This window comes from Bison bison, unplaced genomic scaffold (genome assembly GCF_000754665.1).
Source record: "Bison bison bison isolate TAMUID 2011002044 unplaced genomic scaffold, Bison_UMD1.0 scf7180017864105, whole genome shotgun sequence".
Taxonomy (NCBI): domain Eukaryota; kingdom Metazoa; phylum Chordata; class Mammalia; order Artiodactyla; family Bovidae; genus Bison; species Bison bison.
This window is the reverse complement of record NW_011494677.1, coordinates 1810537-1826645: the sequence shown is the minus strand read 5'-3', so window position 1 is coordinate 1826645 and position 16109 is coordinate 1810537.

Below are 16109 nucleotides of genomic sequence, written 5' to 3'. Positions count from 1 at the left end.
CTTCAAGATGAACTTAAGAATCAATTTGTAAACTTCAAAAAGAACCCACTGAGATTTTAAGTGGCATTTCATAAACTAATATGTTAATCTGGGATAAAAGGCTTATTCACAAGAATGAATATTTCCAGCAAGAATATGGTATATTTCTCATTTTTATTTTCTTAGTTCATTCAATAGCATTTGATAATGTTTTTATGCAGTTCTCCCACATTTTGAGCTTTTCCTAATTTCCAGCAACTAGTTACATTTGCAGATAGAATTTTTGATTATTCTAAATGTGTAAGAAAACTGTAGATTTTTGTCTTATACAGCCAGTTTATTGAACTATCACTTAGTATATTCTCTTTTGAGTAACTTAGATTTTCTAGATTTACAATAATACTGAAATCAATAATGAAATTTTTTGGCTCTTATTAATACTTTTGATGTTTATTTCCTATTTATTATTCTTGCAGTATTTCTTTAGCTAAACCTCAACAATGACAACAGTATTGGAGAGACTTGATTTAGCGAATGCAGTTCTTTCATTGTTCACTCTGATGATTAATATTTATTTGTGATATTGTTTGTGTTAAGAAATTTTTTTATATCTTTAATATACTAAAACTTTCTAACTAACTGTTTCCAGTTCTGGGTATTTAACTTTGTAACATTAAGTTTTAGACCCTGACAAGATGGTCATATCTGTTTTTCTCTTCTAACCTATTTAGACAGTAAGATATATCACATTAAGAAATTAATAAATCTTCTGATGGTGAAACAAGCTTCCATAATTATTCTTAGAATAAAGCCTCGTTGGATATGGCTTATTTTTCCTTTAATATATTGATGTATTTGATTTGTTAATATTTTTTTCAGGATTTTTGCATCTCTAGTCAAGTGAAATTAGTCTCTTTTTTCCCATCAAGATACTTTGTCAAGTTTCATTATGAGTCAGAAAAATGAGGTTGAAGATATTCTATATTTGTTATGCTCTGGAGAAATGTGTGTGATCTGAGTATTATCTTTTTGCTACAGTCACTAAGAAATTGCCCACAAAACTATCCAGACCTGGTGCCTTTTTTGGTAAGCCTCAAGGAGAAGGGGAGATTTGTTGTCTTACTTTTTTGCATATTCTTGAGTCAGTTTTAGATATTTTCAGATATCCAGAGTGAGGAAAACCGTTCCATCTAGATTTTCAGTTTTATTGGAATCATGCTGCATATACTATTTTCTGAACATTTTTAATATGCAATTTGCAAACATTTGTGGTTATGCATTATGGTAGGCTGAATAAAATCCCCTCACAAAGGATCCATGTCCTAAACCCCAGAAACTATATATGTCAACCTGTAAGGCAAAAAGGACTTACAGATGCGATTAAGTTAAGGATCTTGAAATGGGGAGCATATCATGGATTAACCAAGTGACTCCTACATGTAATCACGAAAGTCCTTCCTTGTGAAAAGGGGAGATGCAGGAAAGCCACAGAAGGAAGTGGGGGAATGTGATGACAGAAGCAAATGTTAGAGTGATGGAAGGAAGAGGTCAGGAGACAAGGAATGTCGGGAGCCTCCGGAATCCCGAAGAGGCAAGGAAACACTTGTCTGTATAGGCACCAAAAGGAGCCAGCCCTGCCCACACCGTGGCCCTGGCTCAGTGAAACTACTCAGAACTGCAACAGAATAGACTGGGGTGTTGTTCTGTTTTGCTTTGGCCACCAGCCCAGCATGTGGGATCCTAGTTCCCCAACCAAGGATCAAATCCACATCCCCTGCGTTGGAATCCAGAAGTCTTAACCACTGGACCACCAGGGAAGTTCCTAGACTTGTGTTGCCACCAAGGCGTGGTATGTTACACTACGCACAGAAAACTAAAACGGGAAATCTGTTTCTTGTCAGGTTCAATCCTTTTCCTTGGGGTTTAGGCTATGTTTTAAATTCATTTTTAATTGGAGGGTAATTGCTTGACAATGTTGTGTTGGTTTCCACTGTGTAACAGTGAATCAGCTCTAAGTATACATATATCCCCTCCCTCTTGAGTCTCACTCCTACCCAACCCCATCAGAGGGTGGGAATGTTTTCGAAGAACTCATTCTTTTTTTCTCTCTCTAATTCATTCATTTCTGCTTTTATCTTTATCGATTCTTACTTCTTACCTTCCTTGGTTTTCTTTATTTTTATGTATTTTGTTTCTTGAATTCAATTATAAAATCACCTGCTTTTCCCTTTTTCTTGTTGATAAAGTCAACTGAGCACATGAAACATGCTTTAAAAAGAGACTTGGCCACATCCTATAACTTTTGCAGGGTTTCAGACTTGCAATAATTTAAAAGAACCTGTCCTTTCTATTTTGATATCCTTTCTGCCCATCACTTTTTTCTAAAGTTGTTTTAGGTTTGGGAGTATTTTTTTTTTTTTCATCTCAAATTTTTAAAGGGTTTGGCAACTATTATTCTATTTGTAAACTTGAATTTTAATGCATCACGGTCAGGGAATAAGGCTATCAAACTTACTGCCTCAGGGAAGTTATTACTCTAAAATTTCAGGTTGTGTAGATCTCTGACGGACCTTTTGGGAGAATGGGCGTCTTGGTTTTGTGGGGAACATAATTCCATGCATAACTAGGAGACCACACTTCGTGAGCACATGGTCTGTATTCTCTGTGTTCTTATTTATACCCATGGCAAGCTCTGTCTTTATCCCATAGGTGTGAGGGTTTTAGGTGGGAGAGTGACAAGATAAAGGAATACTCTGAGGGTAGGAAGACAGAAAGTGGATTAAGTGACAAGTATGGGTGCAGTGTGAACACACCACTGCCCCCCGCCACCACCACACACACACAAGTGAGGAATGCCTGAACCATTCCATGCAGTGGAGACAGAAAGCCCAACCCTCCAATACTATATGCAGATGAGAAACCCAAGACCAGCCGCAGGATGGAAATAACACACCCAAGTTCACACCGACTATTGGCAACAGAGGAGGGGGCTCAGTCCAAGCCTCCGTGGGCCCCCTGCACCATGCCATGGTTTTGGAGGCCCCAGGAACGACACAATTCTGTATGTTTCCCCGTCCACTCTGCAGAGACGCCTAACTCGCTTCATTCTCTGTTTTGTCATTAGTTAGTTCAGTCACTCAGTTGTGTCCGAGTCTTTGCAACATTTCGTCATTAACAACCGAACTATTCAAGAAAGTGACCATGCCTTCATCCCGAAGAATCTACTGGGCTCCACCGGGATGAAGCACTAGTAAGCACTGTTCTGAGAGCCCAAGACACACACACACAGCAATGAGCCCAACAGGCACCCACACAAGGTCAATGTTACCTTCAGACATCACGGGCCCTGCTGAAGCAAATTTGCATCACACCCATGTCAAGACTAAACTCATTTAGTACACATAAGGAAACAACTGGTTTCGAGCATTTGGGACATTAATAAATGTCACATTACTTTTTTCAATGAGATGGAAAAGAAACTTGTCTTCTTCTTACTACGCTGTGCTGGGCACTTTCTGCCCAGTTTCATTTTCCTTGCGTCTCCCTGTTGCCCTGACCAGTATAGGGGTTTTTTTGAATGGGAGAGACATCCTGAATTTTTTGTAAGTTTGGGTGTATGTACTTCAGAAATATCGCCGCACTCCTTACTGTGTTGGAAGCTGGTACCACTGCCCCCACCTCGGGAAGATGTGGCAACATTAAGATTTCCACGGGCTCTCCCCACCACCCACAGCCTCTGGACTGCACTTCTAATAGGTATACTTCTGAGGAGCCTCAAGGAGAGGGCTTACCTTCTTGACACATCTTATTTCCACTCTTGCTGGCATGGGGAAGGCTACTTTGTGGCTGGTGCTCCAGAAAGTGATAAATGACTTTAAAGTGGTTGAGAGCCACCTCTTGGATCCACCGCTCTCAGCTTGCAGCGGGTATCCAGCCAGGCTGACCCGGCTGATGCTGCTGGTGGACTGGCATCTGCTGGCTCGACTCCTGCAGGAGGAAGTGGAGATGTCTGGACCTCTTGGCAGTGTCCAGGAGAGTGAGGACAAGTGGGAAAGCATCACTCCCTAAGACGGACAGGACCCCAATGACCGGACGTGGGGAGGCCCAGCAGCAGTCCAGAATGCGGCAGGTGCGGAAACGAATGCCCAGCCCTGGTTTCTCCTCTTTTATTCCCATCTCACGCCTCTCCCAAGGTTCCCCGGAGGAGAAATGACCCCACTGAGAACAGAGCAGCAATAGCCGAAAACAGACCCCAGGTGACTATTTCAAGGGAATTGGAAAAGGTGACATTTTCCATTATGACCCAGTGTGTTGGCTAATAGTCCCCTCTTCTTAACCACAGGCTCTCCCCCGCCACCCACAGCCTCTGGACTGCACTTCTAATAGGTACAGCGGAGGAGCCTCAAGGAGGGGGTTTGTCTCTCTGACACATCTTATTTCCACTCTTGTTGGCATGGGGAAGGCTACTTTGTTTATGTCTGATTCCAGCTGGGCCCCAGCGGGGTCCTGCCTGATGAACTGAAATGGCCAGAAGATTGCTCCCAGCTTGGTCAGCCACCTGGACAAAGCTCTCCTTATGCCAACCCTCTCTCACCTCTGCAAGCACACGGTGCTTCTGGTCCCCGAGCATCTTGGAGAGGTCCCAGTGGAGTGTGCTTTGTACAAACAGCAGTCACTAAACCCTTGGACCTGGATAAGAGAGGAAAGGAATCATTGTGTGTAACACTTTCTCCTACAGAAGCTGGTTTCTAGAACATAGAGCTGGTGAAAGTGAAAAAGTCGCTCAGTCGTGTCCGACTCTTTGTGACCCCATGGCCTATACAGTCCATGGAGTTCTCCAGGCCAGAATACTGGAGCCGGTAGCCTTTGCATTACACACAATGATTCTCCACAGGATCTTCCCAACCCAGGGATCAAACTCAGGTCTGCCAAATTGCAGGTGGATTCTTTACCAGGGTGGGAGATTGAGGGGATTGGGCGGGGGGAGCGGGGTGGCTGGTAATATCATGGAAAGCGTGTGTATTGGAATCGAGAAGTGTTTGGGTTTTATTTACTCATGCAAGACTCTTATCCAGTGACAGGTGCTGACAATCTGCCAGTGAATAGCAGTCCAAATGAGGCAAAGTCCTGGTCCTGCGGGAGTCACGTTCTGCTGGGACCCAGTGGTAAACCAGCAACACTGGGCCAACGACATCACCGCTCATCTCAGCGCTTCTTAATTTATCAAACGGGACTAACAATGACAGTTGCCTGATGGTTCCGGGGTGCCCTTTTGTAATGTGCTAAACAAATGTTTGTTATCATCACGAATATTTTCACACCCTAGATCCAAGGAGTGGTACTCTTAAGAGAAGAAGAGAGAGGGACTTCCCTAGTGGTCCAGTGGTCTAAGACTCCACATTCCCAATGCAGGCGGCCCAGGTTCGATCCCTGGTCAGGGAACTAGATCCCACATGCTGGAACTAAGAGTTTGCATGCCACAATGAAGACTGAAAATGCCGAGTGCCACAACTAAGATCCAGTTAATAGATCTCAGCAGCCAAATAGATAAATTTTTAAAAATAGATATTTTTTAAATGATAATTTTAATAAAAGAGAGAAGAGCAGAGCAACTGGAATATGATTGTCCTAACTCTCTGGCCAAGGAAGTTCAGCACAACCTCTGATTGAAACCTTCCCAGGGTCACTTGGGGGCATCTTTTCCCTGCTGTCTTTTGCTTTCCACTCCCTTTTGTCATCATGTTTGACATGCTGTACAGGTGGTGGTGTTTAGTCACTCAGTTGCGGCCGACTCTGGGACACCATGGACTGTATTCTCCAGGCAAGAATACTGGGGTGGGTTGCCATTTTCTTCTCCAGGGGATCTTCCTGACCCAGGGACCAAGCTCTCATCTCCTGCAGTGCATGCAGATTCTTTACCACTGAGCCACCAACGGAGCCTGTACAGGTGTGGACATTATAATAGTTTTCTATCTGAACAGTCTTGAGCACACGCACCCTCTTCTCATCCAACTACTGTTCCCTGGTGCCTAGTATAGTGATGTCACTTCCTAGGTAGTTATGAACTATCAAATTTAGAGGAATAAATTAAGAATAAGCAAGAATGGATGTATAAGGAGGCTCTGAGTGCTACTGCTGCTCTCTGCATTGCATACTTAACCCCAGACCCGAAAAGAGGAAAATGTGTAGTTTTTTCGATAGATGACATTGTCCTGTAAGACGATTGCCATCGTCTCAGACCTGCCCATCTCCTCCTGCAAATATGGTCCAAAAGATGGACAGCCTGTCATCTCCTGACGTGTGTCCATTGTTCATTGCAAAATGTTGCCACACCAGGGCAGGTAGATCATCTCTCATGACCTGTATGCCTGATGGCTTTGATCAGACCATCTTCCAGGCTGACCTTCTAGAACCAAAAGTCAGCAGAGCCCCAGTTTAAGTCACATGGATGGTGCCCTGCTGAGCAGGATGGATGCTAGGTCTCTCCCCATTTTCTAGGTGTTTGCCCCAGGCCTTAGTTCCCCAAAAGTCTTAGGATACAATTTTCATCATCACCTGTCTAGCAAGGACTATGAAATCAGAACCACCTACTTCTGAATTCAAGCTTTGTCATCCACTAGCTGTCACCAAGCAAATCTTCCTCCTTGAGTCTCATTCAGCTTCTGTGTTTATAAAATGAAGCTGATGATATTTTGATGTTTATTAGGAATATTATAAATATTTGTTAAGATTATTAACTGTTCAATTCATAAATTAAACAATGTGTGCCATAATATGTCAGTTTTTAAAAAGCAAATCCTCCTTTTTACCTAAAAAAAAAAGATATTTTAGGATTCTTAGAATAATACTGCCTATTAAAATTTCATCACTAAGTTTTTGCTTGCTTGTTCATTTGTTTTGAAATATAGTTGATTTACAATGTCATGGTAGTCTCAAGTGTACAGCAAAGTGATTCAGTTACACACACACACACACACACACATATATATATATACACATTATTTAACAGATTCTTTTCTCTTATAGGTTATTACAAGATATTGAGTAGCATTCCCTGTGCTACACAGCGCACCCTTGCTGGTAATCTATTTTATATAGTAGTGTGAGTGACAGTCGCTCAGTCATGTCCGACTCTTGCAACCCCATGGACTACAGCCTGACAGGCTCCTCTGTCCATGGGATTCTCCAGGCAAGAAGACTGGAGTGGGCTGCCATTTCCTTCTCCAATATGTAGTAGTGTGTGTATGTTAATCCCAAACTCCTAATTTATCCCTTTCCCACCTTCCCCTTTGGTAACCATAAGATTGTCTACATTTGTGAGTCTTTTTCTGTTTTATATATAAGTTCATCGTATCATTTTTTAGATTACACATGTAAGCAGTAGCATATATTTGTTAGGAATATTATGAATATTAAGAGACAGTTCATGTGACGCACTGAGCCTCACGCCTGGCAGATGCTCAGTAAATGGCAATGGTGACATTAACTGAGGGTTACTCTGTGCCAGGCCCCGGTCTCTGGACTCTGCATGTGTTCACTCAGCTAACCCTCCTGACATCACTCTGGGTAGATCATTTAAATGAGTAAAAATATAAAATTCACAAATAGAGGCAGACCTCATTTTCTGGGCTTCATAGGTGTTCTAGTTTTTACAACCTGCCAGTTTGTGGCAACCCTGTCAGGAGAAAATCTATCGATATCATTTTCCCAACTGCCTCTGCTCACTTCATATCTCTGTCACATCTGGGTAATTCTCAAAATATTTCACTTTTTCGTTGTTATTATATGTGTCCTGATGGTCCGTGATCTGTGACCTTCAGTTTGCTACTATGACTCGCTGAAGGCTCAGAGGATGGGGAGCACTTTTTAGCAATAAGATATTTTTAAGTTAAAGTATACGCATTATTTTTTAAGACATAATGCTATGGAGACAAGAGACTACAATATAAGGGAAATGTAACTTTTATTGCACTGGGAAATTAAAAAACAAAAATTCACGTGGCTCACTTCATTGTGATATTAGCATTATTCCCATGGCCCAGAATCAAACCTGCAGCATCTTTAGGGTGTGCTTGTAATAAATATAATACAAATAAAATATCATCATATACGGATAGATAAAAAGAGACAACTAAAGCATAAAGATGCTACATAACCTACCCATGCCACTCAGGTGGTAAGGCCTGGGTCAGGATTCCATCTCTATCCCCCGGATACCACACTGCCCTCTCTGGCTCCTGCTGTTTCTCTTACTGACTCATTACCCAAGTCCCTAAAAGTGCCTAATTCTACCTCCCACCCCGGTTGCCATGGGCTGAACATCCGCCTGCTTGCCTTCCCTGGATGGCAGGCAGGGCACGTAAGTGCTGGGCACGTAAGCCTGGACCTGTGCTCGGCACAGAGCACCTTCAATGAAGAATCGACCTACCCATACTGAGAAGCGGAGGACCAGAGCCCAGGCACCGAGATGAAGGGAGCCAGTCCCTCCTCCCGGAGGGAAGACTGGAGAAAGAAACTCAGGCATTCTGGGGCCTGCAAGGCCTCCAGGTCTGAGAGAGGCCAATGAAGCCAAACCGGGATTTGGAAAGCCCAGACTTTGACTGACATTCACTTTTAAAGAGGCCAATGATCCAGAGGAGAATTGTTGCTTAGCTCAGGTAGTAAAGATTCTGTCTGCCAAGCAGGAGGATCTTCTGGTTCACTCTCCAGGTCAGGAAGATCCCCTGGAGAAGGGAATGGTAACCCACTCCAGTATTCTTGCCTGGAAAATCCCATGGATGGAGGACCCTGGCTGAAGTCCATGGGGTCACAAAGAGTCAGACACAACTGAGCGACTAACACTTTCACTCATGGGTTGACAAACAATCTCAGCTTGACCGAGGCACAGAGAGGCACAGAGAGCCAGAGAGAGACCCCCAACTCCTCTTTCCCTGCAGAAGGGCTTCCTGTGATGACATGGCCAGGTCCTAGTCCGTTCTGCTCTGTATTTTTATCCTTCATCTGTCCCATCTCCTTGATAGGTGCCACCTCTGCAGAGGTTGAAGCCCAGCCCTGCTTCCCTGGGGCATCTTGCGGTGCCTGTCCCTGACAAACACTGCTCATGGACCCTTTGATTTGCCCTAAGCATAGAGCAGGGCCTAGAATCTCCAACAGCATCAAGAACAAAGGGTCAAGGAAAGAATTCACACTTCCAGAAAGAGTGTTGCATACACGCCCTGGGGTGGGAGACGGACAAAGTACCCCCCTTCTCTCCCCTGTCTCGCCTCCCCTTGGCACACCCAAAATGTGACATTCAAGGTCATGTCTAAGCCTCTCAGCCCACCACGAGAGGTTGCTTCTCCCTGTTCTCCACTCTGCCCTGGAGGAAACATCTCCCAGGCCCCCTGGGAGCTCAGATCTGACCCAAAAGGGACCCCTCCGCCAGAGAAAGCATAAGCCCGACTCGCCAGCTGAGTGCAGCTGTGGCTGTTGCTTAAGAGCCTTCCCGCGTGCAATAACCTCTCATTATATTTTAATGTTGTTGTAACTTTATGGCTTAATCAGTATTTGCAATTTGTTAGTAGCCTGGGCGGCCATAAAATTGTTTTCCAGGTACTGAAACATCCCATCAAGGTTTGTAAAGCAGTGGTTCTTAGTTTATCACGCCCATAAAATGCCCTGGCAATTTGACAGATATAATAACTTTTTTTATCAAGTGTCTAATTTGAGAGGAAATTAAGCCATACGTTACCCGCAGCTCGCACTGGGGTTGGGAGCTCTTCAGCCTCCAGACCTCTCAGGGCCGCCCTTCTCCTCACCCCATCTGTCCTCTTCGGCCGAGGGCTAGAGTTCAGGCTCGCCTCTGCCCCAGAGCCTGTCGTTGCCCCCAGATGCTGAGGGCAGGTTTCCAGGTGGCTGCGGTGTGTGCAGTGTGGGCAACCTTGATGAGACACTGCTCTCACACCAAGGGTCCAGCAGAGGCTGAGAAATTAGTCATCAGAAAGAGAGAAAAAGCCCTGCTAATCTCTCCCCAATGGGTCTCCCCGCTAGCTGACCTAATCCTACCGAGGGTCTGTACATAAGAGGAACAGAGAAGGTTCTCGGCCCATCACTTACCTAGCTCATCTCCATCCTCCAGGCTTAGCCTCTCCTGGTTTCAGCACTGGGTCCCGTCATAGGGTGTGGCTGATGTTGTTTAGTCACTAAGTCGTTCGGGTCTGACTCTTTGCGACCCTATGAACTGTAGCCCTCCAGGCTCCTCTGTCCATGGGATTTCCCAGGCAAGAATACTGGAGTGGGATGCTGTTTCCTTCTCCAGGGCATCTTATTGGGAGGGCACATGGAAAAGTAAGCTATTTTCCTTCCCAATGACATGAATTTGCTCCTCTCTGCAGTTTTCAAATGTTCATTTCTCTTGGGAGGATGTTGAACCAAAGAAGAATTTTGGTCGAGAATGATGCTGTGTACATATACACCTCCTTGCCCCCAACAGGCCCAAATTGTGATGCCCTAGCCTCCGTATCCATGTGGTCTCGTCCGTGGGTCAGGTTCATTTGCCCCTCCAGCCCTGCAGTGCACGGCTCAGGGTGCCATTGGCAGGACCAGTTCTCATCTGTTCTCCAGCACTCAACTACAAGTCCCTCCACCATGACTCCCATCTTTAGACAGTCATCCTCAAGAAAGGAATGTGGACCACGTGACAGTATGATTCATCACTACTCAGCTGGCACTTATCAGGCAACTGCTTCATGGCCAGCAGCATCCTAAGACCCATGGGATTCAGAGATAACCAAAATACAGCACCTGCCCACGGTCCTACCAGCTAACTGAGGAAATTAACCAGAAAAGCACAGGTTAGAGCTGCGAGAGAACTTTATGGGGTCCCGTGGGAACCCAGAAGGGACCACAACCCTTCCCAACTCTCAGAAAATAACTCCAGAGAAGGCTTCTCCATGGTGACTCTCAGCACAGATCCATATACGTGAACAAAAGCTAACTGGGTACCCGAGCATAGAGAAGGGCTTCTGCAGAAGGTTCTACAGGTTTGCAGCACAGAAACTGAGAGGAGACTGAGAGTCTAGCAAACATGAGAAAGGATCTGAAAGCAGCTTGGTGGACCAAAGACTGCAATGGGCTGTGGGCGGCAACTGGCCACAGGGGACGCCCGGAAAGAGATGCAAGAGATAGGTCCGCAGTGTCTAGGACGCCAGGCTACGGAGTTCAGGGCTGATTCTGCAATTACAGGGAACCGTGAGAGGACTGGGCCTTCCCGGAGGCGTTAGTGCTAAAAAACCCACCTGCCAAACCCGCCTGCCAATGCAGGAGACTTAAGAGACACGGGTTTGATCCCTGGGTGGGAAAGATCCCCTGGAGGAGGGCATGACAACTCACTCCAGTATTCTTGCCTGGAGAATCCCATGGACAGAAGGAACCTACTGGGCTACAGTCCATGAGGTTGCAGAAGTCGGGCTCAATTGAGCATCCGTGTGTATATATATGTGTACATATGTATATGAGAGGATTTGAAGCATGAGAGTCACATGGTCACAGTCAAATCTAGATCACAATCGCATTAAGATCATGAAAACCTAGAGGTTGAAATAGAAGTCTTCAGTCAGTCTATAAAAGATGCTTATCATGTTTTGGCTGTCTAGAATTCAGTACTTCCCTTTGTATCTCCCATACCACCTTCTTAGCATCTCCCTGGTACCCCTTTTGATGGAAATTCCTGCCATTTTGTGTCATGTTGGAGGGATAGCTCCCTCTTCCATCATCAAAGGGACAAGATTTTTCTATCTCAGGTCGCCCGGAGCAGCTTGTGACACGCACAAGCCAATCCAACTCTCCCGACTAGGAACTTGACCTGTTAAGAGGGTAACCAAACAGCAGACTCCTCACAGACTGTGGCAGATTTATTTTCTCGAAACAGCCACAGCTGTGTTTCTTTGATCCCACATGCTCTTCCAGAGCCAGCAAGAGAAGTCTATTCTCTCTCCCAAATAGAAACAGTGGAAGTTAATGCTGCGAGAGTTCAGAGACTGTGTCATCAGAAGTAAACTGGCTTCCATCTGCCTCATTTTCTCACAAGAAGCTAGCCCTTGCAGCCCACCCATCATGTTACAAGGAAGCCGCATCCCCCTGGAGGAGGCACGTGGAGGTGTTCTGGCCAACAGTCCAGCTAAGGCTCTAGCCAGCATCAGCCATCAGATACATTATGTGAGGGAGTCTTCAGGTGATTCCAGGCCTCAGCCTTCAAAGCCATTCTAGCTGAAGCCAAGCAGAAGTAGAGACAAGCTGTGCCTCTAAGCCATGTCCGAACTGCAGATTTGTGAGCAAAATGAATGTCATTTCAGTTGCTAAGCTTGGGGTAGTTTATTACATGGAATGCAGAAACAGTGACCTTGATGGGGGATCCAACTGCCTGTTCTCCAGAGATCTCTTGACTCCTGGCTATATCCTCACCCTAATTCCCCACCTTTCCCACCTGCCCTGTGTCACCAATGTCACCAGATCTCTTTCCAGTAGACACCATGGTTCTGTGACCAGCAAGACTGGGCGCCTGTCGTCCCAACCACTGTCCCTGCCCAATGAGAAGCCTATTGGCAAGGTCCAGGAGAGGGCCGACGAGGGCCTGAGGACAGATGTGATGGTGGGGAGGGGTCAGAACCCAGGACCAACAATCCAACAGGACTTGAGGAAGATACGGGAAAGTATGCAGGCAAGGATGCGTCTCAGGTTTCTAACTGGGCCACAGAGCAGATGCTCAAGCCATTAGGCGAAAAAGATAGTTCAAGAGAAAGCAGCTCTCAGGGGACTAAAACATGCAGATGAATTCCAAGTTCAGTTATCAACCTGGTGATTTTTGAGATACCTGCGGGAAACACACAGGGAGACATCTGCCATACACAGGACCACAGTCATCACTGCCTGGCTTTGTCACATGACTTAAGAGAGACAGTGCTGAGAACCGGGATAACAGTTTCCTAGAGATGCAGAGACCTGAGGAAAGCTAAGCCCTCACACTGTTCAGACTGAGTGTTTAACTTTGAAAAGTGCCGCCTGTCAGGTGTGTGCATGAGTACGCACGTGCATGAAGGCACCCTGGAGAATATTTGCGCCTTTTCAACCCAAACTGAAAGGGAATAGCATCTTCCATCTTTTTGGTTTTTTTCACATGACCTCACTGTGACTGATGGGCCAGCTCCAAAGGTTGATGATTGACTTAATAAACCACAAGAATAACTGTGCATTTATGTAAAGCCTTTCTCCAAGGATAGTGCTCCGGCACTCTGCAGATAATGGACTTATTTATCCTTGGAGCACCTCTGTGAGGCGCTTACAGGACAAGGGTGACCAGACTCATGGAATAAATAATGTCAAGAACAGCGTGAAGCTAAGCTGGCCGATAAGTCTGAGGCCCGGGAGGAGGTGGGATGGGCCCAAGGTCACCCAGCAAGTTGAAAACTGCTCAAACCATTGTGCCTTGAGGGTGTGACTCATATTCTCCCCGTGTCCCCTGGGCTTGCTCAGTCCTGTCACCTGTGAGGTGCCTTTGTGGTTGTAAGGAGTGAAGAGGTAAATTTGGCCTGACCGACTGGTTCAGACCAGCCAGCACCTCCTTTTCCAGCCAAGCATGTTCTTGCCCGCCAAGAGGCACAAAATGACTGCTTGAAACCCTAGACATGGAATTTATCTAAATAATTGGGAAACTGGCCTGGCTGATTCTACTTTAAAAAAAAAAAATCCCAACCCAGGGAATTACACATCAATAGTCGGGAAGTCATCCTTAGACTCATACACAGAGACTAACTCCCACCTCGTGAAAACCACAACAGCATTGGCCATAAAAAGCCCTCTCTTGGCAAGAATGGGTTTGCTCCAGAGGTTCCTAGTGAAAGCAGACAGGGAGTAAGGGCCGTATACTGTATTTGTTTAAATTTCATGCTGGTGAACGTCTGTGACGCAGGAGACAGGTTTATGGAGAGAGAAATAAAATGTTGACAAATGGCCCTGTAATCAGCTGGAACACGCAATAAATCATTAGAATGCCAATAACACTTCCAGGACAAGCTTAGAAAGGTCATTAGCGTGTCACAATATATCTTCCAGCAGCAAACAAAGCAAACAGAACATGTTGGGGAGAGGATTATGAGGGAAACATCTGTCAGTCCTAATTAAGAATTAACTACAGATCGTATCTTGGGAGATGTATATTTTCCCTCTTCTTCCTCTCTGCACACTCGCAAAAAGAAAAATAAATCAATAAAAAGTTTAACCCGTTCTAGATCTGAGATGGGGTCAAAGAGGCAGGCTGGAAGTGTAGAAAAGAGCAAACTGAGAACTTAGTGGGGTGGGAAGAAGGGGAGGAGAGAAGCCCTCCTGCCACCAAAGTAGGTGTGGGAGAGAGCTTGAGGGCTCAGAGTCGGCCTCCCTGCACCCGACCTGGTCCTTCTCTTTCTCCCCACCCAGCCCAGTTCAAGACACTCCGTTTCACACCGTCAGGAATGTTGAGATTACTTAATACTTTGGCAGGTAGGTCTCATGAGCTACAAAGGGACATCAGGAAGGTTGGAAGTTAAAAAAACAAAAAAGAAGTCAAGTCCCTTTCTACCTGAATGTACCAGTTATGATTGAGTTTGGCTTCAAGTTCGAAAAAAGAATCCACGGTGACTTGAACTAAGAAGTGTTTATTTTTCTCATGTAACAGAAGTCCAGAGATGGGAGGTGCCGGATCAGTCTTCTGAATGTCTGTCTTATCATCTCTAGGGCGGTGGTTTTTAATCTCTGTGACTCATGGTCACAAGATGGCTACTGTGGCTCCAGACATCATGACCAGGCTTAAAGGAAGAACAGAGTGGAAAGGATGACTCTGACCTTTATTATCTCTGTTATCAAGAAAGCCAAAGTTTTCCTAGAATCTGCCCCCACTCCCCAGCAAATTTAGGTATTTCTCTCACTGATCAAAATCGCCTTAAAGAACCACCATAGAGCCTGGGAGATGAAATAGACATGTTGTCACTCCAAATGAAAACGTAGTTCCATTTACAAGGAAGGAGAGAGGAACAAGTTTAGCGTCTGCTGCTAACAGGATTTGCCAGGTGATGAAGGGAGATTTGGGGCTGATTTAGGTCCCACTCCAGTACTCTTGCCTGGAAAATCGCATGGACGGAGAAGCCTGGTAGGCTGCAGTCCATGGGGCCGCTAAGAGTCGGACACAACTGAGCGACTTCACTTTCACTTTTCACTTTCATGTACTGGAGAAGGAAATGGCAACCCACTCCAGTGTTCTTGCCTGGAGAATCCCAGGGATGGGGCAGCCTGGTGGGCTGCCGTCTATGGGGTCACACAGAGTCGGACACGACTGAAATGACTTAGCAGCAGCAGCAGGCACCTACAGAGAAGGACCCAGTGGAGGCAGACAGGGGTGGAGGGGTGGGTATGTTCACCTCCTGCTGTTCACAGAAGGGCTCTCAGCCCTGTCCCAGCAGGAGACTGTGCTGGTCTTAAACTTCCTGGCTCCTCCCTAAATCCAGTTGCTACTCATCTGTGCCGCTGAGGGCCAAGCCTTTGTGCAGGCTTACTGCAACTCAGAACATTCAGGGCAGTCAGTTCAACCACCAAAGGCTCACGGAGAAAACACACTCTCCCTCACCACAGATCTTGCTCCAAATGGCCCTTTCATCAGCAGGAGCAGCCCAGGGGCCCCAAGACAACTTTTACTGTTTACCTGGGTTTTGCTTCCCCCCACCCAGCTTCTCTCCTCCCCTCTGTTTGGCTGTCTGTGCATTATATACCTGGTGCACACACCATACCTCGTGTGCATGTGTGCATCTCTGTGTACATGTATGCAGATGTGTGCCTGTATCTGTGTGCAAACATGCGTGCTGTGTATACCTGTGTGAACGTGTCCCTGTATGCATGTATATATTTGTGTGCACACCTGTGTGCATGTATCTGCATGTGTGTATCTATGTATGCATGTGTGTATCTGTATGTATATGTCTATGTGTATACTTGTATACACATGTGTGCATGTATGTGCTTTGTGCCTGCGTGTGCATAACTTCTGTGCATGCACATATCTGTGTGTACATGTGTACCCTGAGCATGTATTTGCATGTGTGCATATGTGTATACACAGAAGTTATGCA